The sequence below is a fragment of the Prionailurus bengalensis genome, chromosome C2 (assembly GCF_016509475.1).
Source record: "Prionailurus bengalensis isolate Pbe53 chromosome C2, Fcat_Pben_1.1_paternal_pri, whole genome shotgun sequence".
In the NCBI taxonomy this organism is placed as follows: domain Eukaryota; kingdom Metazoa; phylum Chordata; class Mammalia; order Carnivora; family Felidae; genus Prionailurus; species Prionailurus bengalensis.
This window is the reverse complement of record NC_057350.1, coordinates 85,772,996-85,788,861: the sequence shown is the minus strand read 5'-3', so window position 1 is coordinate 85,788,861 and position 15,866 is coordinate 85,772,996.

Below are 15,866 nucleotides of genomic sequence, written 5' to 3'. Positions count from 1 at the left end.
ACACTGTCATTTCCTCCCTAAGCCTAGATCGCTTGGTTGGGATCCAGATTTCAAAAGAAGCAAGAAAATAATAAAACAAAAACAAAAGCCAACAATTTATGTATTTGCGATTACAAAATAGTGGATACTAATTGCATAAAACCTGGAATATTCAATAAAGAATAAAGACAATGATTACTCTCCACCCATTACTCAGAGATGATGACATTAGCTTTTCTGATTATTCTATTTCTATTATATGTCACGTACATTTTTAGTAGGAGTGAGGGTATCACAGTTGGCCCTTAAGATTATTTTTTACCGTCTTCCCAATAAGATTTATTTATTCTGAATCTCTCTTTTTAAAAAAGTGTATTTACTTATTTTGAGAGAAAGAGAGAACACGTGATTGGGGGAGTGGAAGTGAGAGAAAAAGAGAGAGAATCCTAAGCAGGCTCTGTGCTGTCAGCACGGATCTTGACGCAAGACTCAGTCCCATGAATGAGATCATGACCTGAGCCGAAATTGAGTCTGAACTTAATTAACTGAGCCACCCAGCCGCCCGTGTATCTCCTTCTTTTAAGATCCCGTTGAATGCTAGAGATACAGTCAGTTCTGTTCTAATGTGATATACGCACTTCTGAGAATATACACGTTCAGCACAGCTGTACAATAAAAACCGTAGTCCTTATGAGAAAATGAGATTAAAGGGAAAACACTCAAAAACATTGTCAGTGACACATAAAAAGACAGAAACCCAATAAAGTGGTAGCACAGTTGTACCCATGTCAAACAGTGATGAAATGTATAAACACTACAATACATAGGGCACTATATCTGGAAAAAAGAGCTGATGTTTACTTGGAGAAGTATGTATTGGGAGGGCTGGCTCTTGTGAGTTATTATGAAATGCTACAAGAAAGGTTATCTAAAATGTTTTTGGTAACTTAGCTTAGGGAAAACTTGATCCAGTTTAGGTTCATTTGTCAGCACCTGGTTTAAACTGACGTAAGGCTCTTTGTTTTGTACAGTGTGAATATTTATACACTTTGCTGCAAAAATATTTTTGTATTTGACAGTTAGATGGTATCTCGGACCCTCCTGGAGGTTTAAATAATATACGGCATAAGCAGTCTTCTAATATCCCCCAAATTCTGAATTCTGAAATACATATAGCCCCAAGAGTTTTAGATAAAAGACTGAATCTGAAGGGGCCAAAAATGTGTAACTCAATTTAGTTAACAGCACATTTCCATTGTGACGGGGACCTTCAGGGCTGTAACATTTAGGGTCAGCCATCTTGGGAAGGCTGTTGTAGAGAACGGTGTGACTGACCATTCTTCCCTTGTTGAAGCTGTCTTATTTGTCTCCGGGAGCTATATTCTAGTCCTACTTTTTCTACTCCAGCTGCTCTTAGATTTTATTGTGTTTCTTTCCCTCTGCCCATCAGTAACATTAGTGTTTTTTTTTTTCAAAGATTTTATTTTTAAGTAATCTCCACACACAATGTGGGGCTCAACCTCACAACCTTAAGATCAAGAGTTGCACGTTCTGCCAACTGAGTCAGCCAGGTGCCCCCAAATTAGCATTTCTAAAGGTGTGGTCCGAGGCCTGTCTGCATCAGAGACATCCAGCAAAATGCAAACTTTCAGGCCTCAGGGCAGACTTTCTAAATTTGAAACTCATAGAGTGGAGCCCCGTATTTTTAACAATTTGCCCCACGATTCAGAAACGTAAATAATCGTCTACCTCAATATCCTTTCCTGTATTCACTTCTTAGTCTTACTTTGGTCTCACTTGATCAATGGCCACGTGTATGCCGACCACTTTATTGTTTATGGCACGTCAGCATACAGTACCTTTATCTTTACTCCTGGGCTTCAGATTCCTATGAGCAGCTGCTAATGTGGATGTCCCGGGGGCATTGCAAAGTTAGCTTATTCAAACTGGACTCCTCTTCTTTTTACGTTTCAGTGAATGGACCCACAACCATCCCATTTTCTCCAGCCAAAACTCTCAGCTCATCTCAGCTCTCCACTTCCATACCCTTCTTGCACTTTCAAAACATATCTCCAAGTTTTCCACTTTTCTCCTTCCCCTAACCTAGGCCACCACAATCTCTTGCCTCGACTACTGCAGCAGCACAAGCTTCCCCTTCCAGACTGTTCTTGTCCAATCCATTCTCCATAATGGAGCTGGACTGAGCTTGTTAAAATGTAAGTTAGAGCATATTAGTCCCCAGCTTAAAAACATTTAAGAGAATAAAAGGTCCTACCTGTTGTTACTTGCAAGAGCCCAAACTCCTTATCAAGACCAGCAAGGCCCTGGTTAGTCCTCCAGCCTCAGCTCTATGGCCCCTGTCCCCTGTGACACCCTGCCACCACTCTCCTCCCCGGGCCCCCCACTGCATTTAGGTCTCCCCGCCATGTGCTCCTGTGGCACCTCATGCTTCCCTCTCAGAACACTCATTGAACTGTATGCAACTACTTGCTTAATTATCCGTTTCCTCCATCATCAGACTCTAAGCTCCATGATAGCAGGACCCTGTCTTTCTTATTACGGAGTATTCCAATGGAAAGCACTCAATTAATATCTGATGAACAAATGAATAAATGAATTATTTTGGCATGTGTGGATGTGAGGGCAGGGGTGGGGCCTTTTATGCTTCTTAAGCAATATAAGTGAGGATGGATGGCCAATTCAATTTAGTTCAAGACAACTCAATTTAACAAACAGTTATTATTGAGTATTTATTATGCTCTATTGGGCCTGTCACAAAGTTGGAGAAGACAAGGCCTCTGCCCTCAAAGACCACTGCCCTAACCTAACTTGTCACGTGCTGGCATCCTGCTGTTACGGACAGATGGCTCAGAATCACAGTGCCACTGATGCCCTGACTTCAGGAACTGCCCACGCTTCTAACCCCCACTCTGTCCTGCCTGTTTCCACTTCAGGTGTTTGGCCAAACTAAGCCTGAATTTGCTACATTCATTAGCATGAGCAAAGAACTGTTTAATGACTAAATTTTCTTAAGGACATTCCGACTAACTCCCCAGTGCTATGTGCCCTTGACCATTGGGCGACAAGCAATTTCCATATAAGATTACATTTATAGAGGAAGTTACAGCAGAAGCAGGAGTGAGGCAGAACTCTCACAACTTTTAGTAGTTTAGTAGTTTGTTGACCGTGGGCAAGTCTTGATTTTCTCACGTGTAAATAAAGAAAACAATAGCCAACTCATAGATTTTTGTGACTTTTAATGCTGTTAACCAAAAATAATAATGGCAAAGATTTCTAGAGTGCTGGGCCTTGCCCCCAGGTTAGCACCAGAGTCCATGTCTGCTGTCACTGCACTATTTCCTTGGGGGTAAGCTTAACTGAAGATGTGGATAACCTTCTATTCTGGTATTGGGGAAAATCAGCAAAACCTTTCTTTTTTTTTGTTTTTAAGTTTATTTATTTATTTTGAGAGAGACAGAGACAGCACAAGTAGGGGAAGGGCAGAGGAAGAAGGAGAGAGAGAGAGAGAGAGAGAGAGAGAATCCCAGGCAGGGTCCATGCTGCCAGCGCAGAGCCTGGCACAGTGCTCAAATTCACCAAACCAAGAGATCACGACCTGAGCCGAAACCCAGAGTCAGATGCTCAACCCACTGAGCCACCCAGGCCCCCCAACAAAACATTTCTGAAGGGATTTATTTTATTTTACGTGAATTCTTTTATTTACCATGGCCCAGAGAAAATGTGCTGTTAAGTTTTTTACAGAACAAACGGGTGCTATTAAAAATAACATGCCACCGTTCATGTTATCTTCAGGGGCGCCTGGGTGGCTCAGGTCATGATCTCACAGTCGGTGAGTTCGAGCCCCGCGTCAGGCTCTGTGCTGACAGCTCGGAGCCTGGAGTCTGCTTTGGATTCTGTGTCTCCCTCTCTGTCTACCCCTCCCCTGCTCATGTTGTGTCTCTCTCTGTCTCAAAAATAAATAAAAACATTAAAAAAAAAAAGTAAATAACATGCCAGTGTTCATGTTATCTTTTACTTGGCTTTTCCTTCTTATGTTACTGATGTATTATCTGTTAGGTATAGTTGGATTCCACGTGGCCTGGTCTTACATACGTTCAGCCCTTTGGAAGTTACTTTGGAGTAACTGAGCATACTGAGGAGGGGAGGGGGAGAGAACGTACATCTTTTAGTCACTTGTTGAAGTAAGTTTAGCAGTCAAGTTAATTCTTGAGTCTAACGGCTGTCTTCGAGCCAGATTTTTGCTTTATTTGATATATTATTATCTTGATTATACAGTATAACTGGAGTTTTTGTTTAAGTGCTTGCAGGTATACAGTGACTCTAGAGCAACATTCCAGCTCACAGTACGGTCAAAAGGGAATTATACCAGTGTTTTAAAAAATATTTTATTTTTTATTTTTAAATTTTTTTTCCCAGAGGAATCTATCAAACATTTATTTTTATTTTTTAAATATAATTTATTGTCAAATTGGCTCACATACAGTGTATATACAGTGTGCTCTTGGTTTTGGGGGTAGATTCCCGTGATTCATCGTTTACATACAAGACACAGTGCTCATCCCAACAAGTGCCCTCCTCAATGCCCAGCACCCATTTTTCCCCTCTCTCCCGCCCCCCTTCAGCCCTCTGTTTGTTCTCTGTAGTTAAGAGTCTCTTATGGTTTTCCTCCCTCCCTCTCTGTTTGTAACTATATTTTTCCACTTCCCCTCCCCCATGGTCTTCTGTTCAGTTTCTCTTGGTCCACATACTCACAAGTATCTACTAGACACTAATGATTTCTAGATTATAAGAATTTGGGGACACAGAAGGCATATTAGTGACTGAATGTGGCTAACACCCATTATCCTAAAATATTCCTACAGTCTTACTTCTACAGGTTTTGAGCTTTTTGGGGGCATAATATAGTGATGTGTCTACTGTGATGAGACACCTTTAAAGGAGATAAATAGTTGGGTTGAAAGCCCAGTCCATGGCACGTAATTGACTTCACTGGAGTTCATGTAACCAAATTTCCTTGGTCACATGTAGCTCAGAATAACTGAGGCCAGCTACCTCCATATTCATATCGTGTTTTCTCTAAGAAAGATTCAGGATAGTGGCAGGAATATAAATAAATATGCTGTAACTTCATAAATCTATGTATGTGTATATATTTGTGTTCATTCAAGTTTGGATTAAAGTAGAAATTATTGCAGTAAATAAGTCCATCAGCAAAGGGTACCTTTCATCAAGTAGCTGCAGCATTTAAAGAAGTTAAGTATATTTAGGCTTCTATCCATTTGAAGGCAGATTCTGAAGTACTGACACGAGGCCCTAAAAATAAATGTGAAAAGACGTATGTACTAAGTAAATAAGATTGCAAATTTAGTGAGATTTAACATAAGCATTTACAGAAGCTGATGTGGAAGGAGCAGAGGCAATCTGTAACTCAGAATATGGAGGGAAATGTCTCTTAAGTGGTGTTATGGGCTGAACTGTGTTTCTCCAAAATTCATATGTGGAAGCCCTAATCCCCAGAATGTGATTATATTTGAAGAGGTAAATTTTAAAAAGATAATTAAGTTAAAATGAGGTCATTAGGGTGGCCCTAATCCAACATGACTGATGTTCTTATAAAAACAGGAGATTATGATACATACATGTACAAAGAAAAGACCCAGGGGAAGACAAAGAGAGAAGACCATCTATGAGTCAAGGAGAAACGGTTCACAGGAAATCAACCCAACCAACAGATGCTTTGGTCTCAGACTTCTAGCGTCTGGAATTGTGAGAAAATTCATTTCTGGTTTTTGGTTTTTGTTTTTAAAGCTACGCATTCTGGGGTACTTTGTTATGGCAGCCCTAGGAAACTATACAAGTGGTTTTTACCACTTCTCACCCCTTGACCCTCTTGCTTTGTTTTTGAAGACACAAGCATTGTTTCACTTCTACTTGATTTGGCTCTGAATATGATGTGACTCTCAGAATTGCTGATGAGGCACAAGAATTTCATTTCTACATGGAAATGCCGTGTTAGCTAAGTTTGATGCTGAGAGACCCTGTAAATATCTTCAAGTTTATCCTTGAATGGGAACAGAGAAAGATGCTTATTATATTTGTAGCTAACAAGAAACCAGACGGTACGGGCCAACCCGAATCATCTTGGTTGGTTGAACAAGGAGCTGAACGGAAGTAGAGGAAAATTCAAAAAAGATAAGGAAAAGCTCTTGAACTTGGATTTAAAAATGTCAATTGCATAAGCACAAGGTAGGAGAGAAATTGGTAAGCAGTAGTATGTATTGAAAGCTCATTATGAGTCATCTGAATCATGAGAATGCCCTCATACCCAGTATTCTTATAAGCTATCATTTATGGATTCCATGTTTTCAGGGGTGCCTAGTAAGAACATGAGCTGCCTTAGGAAGCAGGACTATGAATTTCACATGGCTGGAGGTGTCCAAGCAATAACTGGGCAGCCACAGGGATGTGGCAGAGGATACCTAGTTAACTTGACACACTTGTGGCTGAAGTTAGACTCACACTAATTGCTGCCTGAGGAATTCAAGACCACCTGCCCCCACATAATTCTGAGTTTTTGGCATTGCTATCTTTTAAATATTAGTGCTTAGGAAAGCTGGTGGAGAGAAATGGAGATAGCCCTGAAAGCCAATGACACCGATATTAATTGATTTTTAGCTCCGTTTGCTTACATCTTCCTTTGAGATAAATCATTTATTTAAATGGGGATTTGGAAACAGTGGTCTTTGACTGTATCGAGGGCCTGTCCAGCTTGACAACTCCAGATATTGGGTGAATTTGATTTATTTGGAGGTTAGTATCTTAAATGATGGTATGTTGATCTTGGTTTCACCTCTATCCTCTGTTGCTTTTAAGATAAGCAGAAACAGATTGATCCATAAACCATGTGTTTACCTGTATACACTAGTGAAATCTTATGCTGGGAAAAGTCCCCATTTTAATAAGCTTTAAACAAAAAATTCTACCTTAGGTGCTAATTAGAATCTAAATTCAGGTGTTAACCTCTTTGACTGAAAGTGCATGTTGAGTAATTGCAGGAAAGGGGCCAATTTCAGGCACAGCAGTAATTACTGAATTAGTAGAAAAGTTCAAGTAGGGCTTCGGATTTCAGATCATTACTGAGCTTTCTGAGGAACAGCTAATCCTGGAGTGGTTGGGCTTCTCACACCTGTGCGCGCGCACTTGTTTGTGTGTGTGTGAGCATGAGTGAGTGTGAAGGGAGCTCCACTTAGATTTCAAAGAAATAACCTCACAAATGACCACAGAATTGGATACCGATATTTCCTATTATTTAAAAATATAATTTTAAAGACCTCTGAGTTGACCTTTACTGCTTTTTTACCCTTTACTTCAAAAGCAGGGGAAAAAACAGAGTCTGTTTTATCTGATAAAATGGTTTTATTCTTAAATTTTAATCTGTTGCATTATTTACTTCCTTAATGTCCTGGGAATTAGCCTTTAATACGCCAGGGAGTATGAACCTCTGACGTACACTCTTCATTGAATTTAGTTCTTGCCAAGGGTTGATTAAGCCCTTAAACCTACTGTAGTGATACTCTCCAATGATGTAGAAGAGGAAAACATGAGAGACTACAGTTGCCTTGTTGGTACATGGGGTGCTGTTCAATCACAATGTTACCTTCCACCTTCAAACAAAATCTAATGGTCCTAAGTAGAAACAAGATCCATAAAGACAAAATCAACCCAAATCTTCAGGGCACAAAATAGCTTATGCCCTCCTTCACTATGGTGACTGTTTCTTTACCTTGGGTGTAATTTCAAGTGTTAGCTCTGATTTATAAAGTGTTAAATGGTCTGTAGTCTTGTAAAGAGCTTCTCGCTTACCCTAGGAACAATGGTGAATTATTAGCATCTATTCACTGACCTCAAAAGTCAAACTGTGGAAATTCGCGGTACCCAACTGTTTACGAGCATTTTTCAAGAAGACTCTGCACACATTATTTTTTAGTGTTTACAGCGTGTGATGTAGGAAAATATGCCATAGGCTTCATGCCCTGATGAAGAATTCATAATCAAATAAGATATAAATATGGGTAGAGTTAAATAGTAATACCAAATAGAATAAAACTGAAATAAGGGTAGCTATTCATCAATATGGAAATTGATAAATAAATTATGGGACATCCATATACTGAATGGGATACTGTGTACCCATTAAAAAATTTAGGTAGGTCTGCATTAGTATATAAAGAGCCTCAAGATCTATCTTTGAGATTAGAAAAAAAGCAGAATAAGGATATAGAATTAGCTTACCTGTACGGTTTTTTTTTTAAAGAAAAGGATGTCTATAAATAATGTGTATGCTTATTACTTTTTCTTAATGTTCTATAAGAAATATGATAGTAGTTATTTTTAGGTGATTGGGGATAATTATGGGAGGACAGGAATGTGTGAATAAGGAAAGAATTACTTTAATTTGTATCTTTTGGTATGTTTTGATTTTTTTTACCATATATTTATTGATCTATTTTAAAAATATAATTTCTAAAAGGCATGCAAAGTCAGACTATATTTAAAATAAAATAAGGTGGTATATTATTCATTATCAAATGATGTTATACTCAGTGGGCATCACAGAAATTCAAGAGAGAGAGAGATCAGTAAATGAGCTCCTGCGTAATTACTCTAATAATTACTCCATTTATGGAACTGTGCTAACATCATATTTGATGTTTCTATCCATTACAGTTATTTTTTTATTTATTATTTTTTAATTGATTAATTTTTTTAACGTTTATTCATTTTTGAGAGACAGAGAGAGACAGAGCATGAGCGGGGAAGGAGCAGAGAGAGGGAGACACAGAGTCTGAAGCAGGCTCCAGGCTCTGAGCTGTCAGCACAGAGCCCAAAGCAGGGCTTGAACTCACGAGCCGCGAGAGCATGACCTGAGCCAAAGTTGGACGCTCAACTGACTGAGCCACCCAGGAACCCCCATTGCAGTTATTATCTTTATTGATTCTCAAATTATCTTTTCTTAAGCCAGTGGAAGCCTCTTCAAGTTGGGTCCCACATCCTTTTGATATAACCTTGGTAATCGTTGATAGTTTCTTGCAAGATATTCCAGGATCATCTTGTACATTTTCTACCCTACATCTGGAACTGGACTTCTCTCCAAAGAGCACTGGTCTGTTTTACTGAGAGATGGTGTTTAGAGAGGATGTCTGGACACTAGTGGTACTTATTGCTACAGGGTTGGTCGCTTTTTCTAAGCCTTTTCAGTGAACATACTTAGGAAATTGTGTGTGTGTGTGTGTGTGTGTGTGTGTATAATACATATTTATTTACATGGTAAAATACACATGAGTTCATACTGATATTTTCTATCAATAATTGCTTTAAACGTAAACGGTTTAAATGCTCTAACCAAAAGACATAGGGTGGCAGAAAAGATAAAAAAACAAGACCCACTTATATGTTGCCTACAAGAGACTTATTTCTGACCTAAAGACATGGCAGAATGAAAATGAAACTATGGAAAAAGATACTGTATGCAAATGGAAAAAAAAAGTACCGATATTTTCAATTCAGATTCAGAGGTTTTTCTTAACCTCACTGATCTTACATATTTATCTCTTTTTATTCACACTGGAAATTCCAGTTCTCATAACATAATTACATAACAGTCTCACAATAACAATACCAACACTGCTACTACTAATGTAATTATGGAAAACAGTTAGAATTAGTGAAAACAGTTGTCTTTAGAGTATGTCCTCCCAAGAGCATATGGTCAAATAGCTGTTGTAAAAGTCATTTGAACTAGCTCCTCTCTGTGAGGTTAGGCTGTCAGCTGGCCACACAGTGAGGTTCATTTGTTTTACCTTACTTTTGATTCTTCAAAGATGGCATTTTAAAATTTAATTTTGTTTATTTATACAAAATATTAACTTGGTGCCAAATTCAAAGCTATAAAACAATATATATCCAAAAATGTTAAGCACTAATGTCCCCTGCCCTATAAGTAACCTTTAAATTTTTTTATTTGCTGATTTGCTTTTCCTTTGTTTTATTTATTTATTTAAAAAAAATTTTTTTTTTGCAACGTTTATTTATTTTTGGGACAGAGAGAGACAGAGCATGAACGGGGGAGGGGCAGAGAGAGAGGGAGACACAGAATCGGAAACAGGCTCCAGGCTCTGAGCCATCAGCCCAGAGCCCGACGCGGGGCTCGAACTCACGGACCGTGAGATCGTGACCTGGCTGAAGTCGGACGCTTAACTGACTGCGCCACCCAGGCGCCCCTCCTTTGTTTTATTTTTTAATTTTTAAAGTTTTGTGCCCTACCACCCACCTGCCCCCCCCCCCCCCCCGTTTTATTTTTAATATAATCAAATGGGTATTTTAGGGAAATGGAAGCACATAAAATATTATGGAGATCACACCATAGTAGGAGGTAAAGATATCCTTTATTTCTTTTTATAGCATCTTTCATAGCTTTTTGTTTTCTTTGAAGTTTTTAGTTCTCAATATTCCATTTTACCTATTTATTTTTTTACTTTGCTTACTTTTTCTAGGTATTTAACACCAATTTATATATCACACTCCCTAATTGTCTAAATATTTCCTCAGTGTATTTGAGCACATCCAGTATTTCATCAAGTTCATCTCTGAGTCTTTCTCCCAGAGGCATCAGACTCTGATGGCTATCTGGTTGGGTAACTCCTCCAGCCTACTGCACAATTGCCAGCCCATCCTTTCCCGTCTCGCTTCACTACCATCTTGGGAATTTCCTCCTTTTTATTGAGTAAAATCACCTGCTTATTGATTCCCCTGTCGCCTTCCTTCTTGTTTTCCTCCCTCATTTTGATAGTGTGTCGTTAACAACTTTGGCTTGATATTGTGATGAGGTTCATAAGTATTGTTCACTCTGTTTCATCTCCCATCACCCAAAACTGGGGCTATCACTGGAGATTATCCCAAGGAATCATCTTGACCCATCCTGTGTTTTCATATGGCACTTAAATCATGTAATGTGTAAATGTTTCACAACTTGATTTAGATTCTACCCTTGCTCCAGAAGGCCATGACTTAAGGCTGTGTCCATGACAATTAGCTAGGGAGTCATTTGCTCTAAGTTCAGATAAGCTTCTTTGCCTACTGCTGAGCAGTTTCTGATATAATTGGTTGAAAGCTGTTTTATGTACATGGTAGAAGTATGTGACACAGCCTAAACAAAGCCTTGAATAAGTCCAAGGATCTCAGAGTGTGATTGTTTGCATCAGATTATCAGTGTCTTTGTGGGGATGATGAGAGTCAATGATAGGTGTGATATCTTCATGCCCACAGAGCATGATTCTCTCATACAGGTACAATGAAATTCCCAGGTTGAGTTTGAAATAACGAGAGGGCATAAGCTACTTGAATTTAAAGCAAGTAAGCAAACAAACAAATAACAGTAGCAAGATTATTGTAAAACGAGAGATGCATGCATGCATGGATGCTGCAGAAGAAAAGAGGAAAGACATTCATTGGTAGGCTTTTGGTTATGTATTTCAATAATGTACAGGGTTTGTGGCTTATAACATCATCAGAGTTATACAATAGCATTATATCCCTGAGAGTTGTGCAGTTATCTCTCCCTTTCTCTTTCTTTTCTTTGTATATAATGGGGGATCTAAGCCTGGATCCATGCCCTACCCAGGACATTTCCTCTTTGTGGCATGTGAGCCGTTACCAATGCTAAGATTTACTGCTTTGGGGATCGGTTCAGAACAAATGTTCCAAACAGCCGTCTGCCTCAGGCAAGGTAATTTTGGACAAATTCAACAAGACTTCAAAGGAAGCCACCTACTACAATGCCTAAGGAGGATAAAGACCTGATTTAAATGAATGTATTGCAATTAGTGGGTATTTACTTTATATGTTGCCAAGTTCTGATAGCTTTCTCTAACCCTTAGGGAAATAATATATATGTCTACTTCTGGTGAGCTGAAGAAACGGGATATGTGCTTTCCAGAGAGACAGGTGTTGTGAGCATACACAGATCTAAAGGAGAGAAAAGACAAAAAGTCCATGAAAGCTGGAGACAAAGAATAAATGCGATGTTTGTTTTGAACAGAAGAGGAAAAAAAAAGGTGCGTGTAAGTGATGTGCTCCCAGCATCCCCTTCCCTGGAAAAGGGGTAGCCCGTCTTCCGCAAAATTGTTTTCTTTGAAAACAGCTTGTATTAACTAAAGAAGTAAGGAGGAGGAAACATTTATTATCGGCAAATGTGGAAAAGCCACGTATCAACTAAAGGAGTCTTGGACCACCACGCTGACTTAGGTCCATCCTGAAGGGCTGGAGTTTAATCCAATCATTCAGCACGAAGCATTCCAGTAGTGGAGGAAATGAAGGATTAAATAGTGGTGGAAGAATGAGAAAGTAAGACGTTGGATGTATAGCCAGAGTGGACTTTAATCAAATCAAGCCAGAAACAGACTGAAATGGAAATCTAATAGCCCCATGTTCTCAGATTCATGTTCCCAGTTTCATTCCAGATCTTATTCTTAAAAGGGAGGTTTAGTGTAAGAATTGTTACAGGAAGAGACTAGCATGTTCTCTCAGCATTTTTCGCAGAAGGAATGTTGAGGTCAGTCCCAAGTTTTGTCAAGAAGTACAAATAATACTGTATAGAGACTTCTATTTGGGGGTGAGGGGAAAGTAGAAGGGGCTCCATGGCAAAGTCTCCCAATCTGACTTCTCTTTGCCCCCAAAAGATCCCAGGAGAAGAGAAGCAAAATATACTCCCTCTCCTCTGTGCTTGTGTTTATTTCAGGCAGTACACAATTGAGCAAAGAATCTCTCACTAAGAAATCCACTCCAAGACACAGATTTAAAAGTAGATCTAGAGTTATTAGAAGTCTGTTAACCAGTAAGACTACCTTACTCAGATTTCCAAACCCTATTTATCTAGACAATTGTCAACCTTCTCTTCCACTGGAGACACAGCCATGTATTTCCATCATGTTTATCACTAAGCTCTTCCTGAATTTTGGACTCAAACTCATACTCCGATGTTTAGAACTTATCTGACAGATGAAGACGCTTTGTAAAACTAGCCTCTAGAAAAGACTGCTCAAATATCGTTTTGATAATGGTGCTGTCTCTTGCTATCCGGAACACATTTCCTGATCTTTATCATTCGATATTCTGTGAACCAGCTGAATGTTTTTCAGTCGGTGGCATATTTCTTCCTTGATGTCCTGCACCATTCCTAGTCTGGGAGCTTTGCTGTTGCCCCTGAACTTTGGAGTTCTCTGAGACTGTTGACTCTGATTACTGGTGTTTCTGAGGAGGTGGAAAAACAGAGGAACCGTTTAGGAATGGAGAGTGGAACTTCAGGCGGCCTGAGACGAGGTATTTCAATCAGTCTTAAACCATCTGACATGCGCTAATGGTTGAAACGGAGGTGTCTTTTAGGTGTGTGGCCTGGCGTTGCTCTCGCCTCCTGTTTACGTTAGCAGCTTGTCTGTCTGAAAGTTATGATACCACAAAGCCTCTTTAGGGTCTCAGAGCATGATGCGGCACGCTGGCTCCGAGAAACAGCCCCCAGGGCCAGCTCTCTAAGCCGCTGCAGGTAAACGGCAGAGGTGTGGGCAGGTAAGCGTTCAAGGGAACAATGAGGAGGAGAGCAGGTGAACGCAGCCTGGCTTCAGCTGGACGTCCTGAAACAATTAGGCAACTTCTATCGGAAAAGGCTCTCCTTTGGAAAGATAAAGGCAAATCTGTTAAGTGACTACTGTCACGTCCTGAAATGCCATGCGATGCTGATTTCTCACTTCCTGGGCCGGCCATTCCACCCAAATCAGATCTTGCTCAGCACACTTGTTAGCAAAGTCAATCCTGTTGATTGGTGCCTTTTAAGTAAGGAAACTTTCTAATTTTTAAAAACACATTAGCAAAGGAATTTATTCTCAGATAAGGCAGCTTGAAGTGGCAGTGTAAACATAATGAGCTAAAGGAAAGCAACCTTTAAACCACAGAGAGAAGGGGAGGGGGGGGGAATAAGAGATTTGAAATGATCAATTTCTTTAATCTGGCGGCCAGACTTTGGCAAATATGTTTTTGACTGCATCATTTCTGAAACAATTACTTGTAACACAATTTAAATTGTTTATCCCCCCACCCCTTTGACAGTCTGTTCATTTTTTTTTATTATACAGGTAATACACAAATACAGCATTATTGTAAAAGATTCAAGGAATACTTCTATCCTGACCCCTTCCAGCCCTGCCCAGTCAGACATAATCATGCACCCTGTCTTTCCCCTTAGAGGTACATGACTACTGCTAGAAGTTTGCTCTGTGTCATTTGTTCCTTTCACTATTTTCACATATAAATATAAATTCTTCAGAGGTTTAAAAAAATAAGCATGAATAGAAATATATCTACTTTATTTGAAATTCTCTCTCTTTTTTTTTTTTTACTTTAAAACATGTATTGGAGAGTTTTCTAAGTCAGTGCATATTTGATCCTTTGCATTTTTTTTAAATGTTTATTTTTGAGAGAGAGAGAGAGAGCATGTGAGAGCAGGGTAGGGGCAGAGAGAGAGAGACAGAGGATCTGAAGCGGGCTCTATACTGACAGCAGAGAGCCTGATGTAAGGCTCGAACTCACAAACTGTGAGATCTGGACCGAGCTGAAGTCAGACACTTAATCAACTGAGCCACCCAGGTGCCCTGAGCCTCTGTATTTCTTAATGGCTGCATTAGTGTGGAGTTACCATTAACTCATTTACACCTCCCTCTGTTGATGGACGGTGAGGCTGTCTCTCTTTTTTTCTGTTATAGTGAAACACTTTCTCTTCTCCCCCCCAACCCCTCCCACAGGTGTGAATGTGTTTTTCCCTGAAATTTCTACAAGTAGAATCTTTGGGTCAAAGATGCCAATTTTGCTATCCTTTTCCAATAAAACTCATCTTTTAATTGATAAATCAATTACTAGCATATATTGTATACCTACTATGTGCATAGGGCTTTAGACAAGACATAAACATATATGTCTTAGTAGGGGATATGAATGACTCCCATATGAGGCCAAGGCCTTTTCAGACAAAAACCACTTTTTAATTAATTTTGCTTTCTTTGGTCACAAGACTGTCCTCTAATGTAATTAAAGACTGTGGGCCTTTGTTGTAAAGCCGACTGAGGCTACTTTATTATAACATAACAGTTTTCAATTTAGGACCTTGCATCGCAAGTTTTTGTTTTTTTTTTTTAATTTCTTTTTTCAACGTTTATTTATTTTTGGGACAGAGAGAGACAGAGCATGAACGGGGGAGGGGCAGAGAAAGAGGGAGACACAGAATCGGAAACAGGCTCCAGGCTCCGAGCCATCCGCCCAGAGCCTGACGCGGGGCTGGAACTCCTGGACCGCGAGATCGTGACCTGCTGAAGTCGGACACTTAACCGACTGCGCCACCCAGGCGCCCCAAGCATTGCAAGTTTTATTTGATATTTCAGTACAAGATTTCAAAGGACTAGTGGCTGTTTTTGTCTGGGGACTCCCAGTCTCTGAATATCTAACTATCCCTCATATATCTGGGCAGTGCAATCCTTAAAATACCTTGTGACCCCAAATCAGGGCTCAGGGACTAGACTGACAGTCCAGCCACGATGTGCAGCAGACTCAGATGGGGGTAGGAGGCGTGAGTCTGATGGTGTCTCTCCAGGACAGCCTGATATGATGGGACATCAGCTCTGGGTGAAGTGATCTGCCTTTAGCCAGTGAAGAGTACAGCAGAGACTTGAATTCAGGTATTTTGACATCACAGCCTGAACATTTCACTACTAGGTTATCCTGCAACTCCTCCGTTCAAAATGGGATTTTTGTCTCAACGGTGTGGC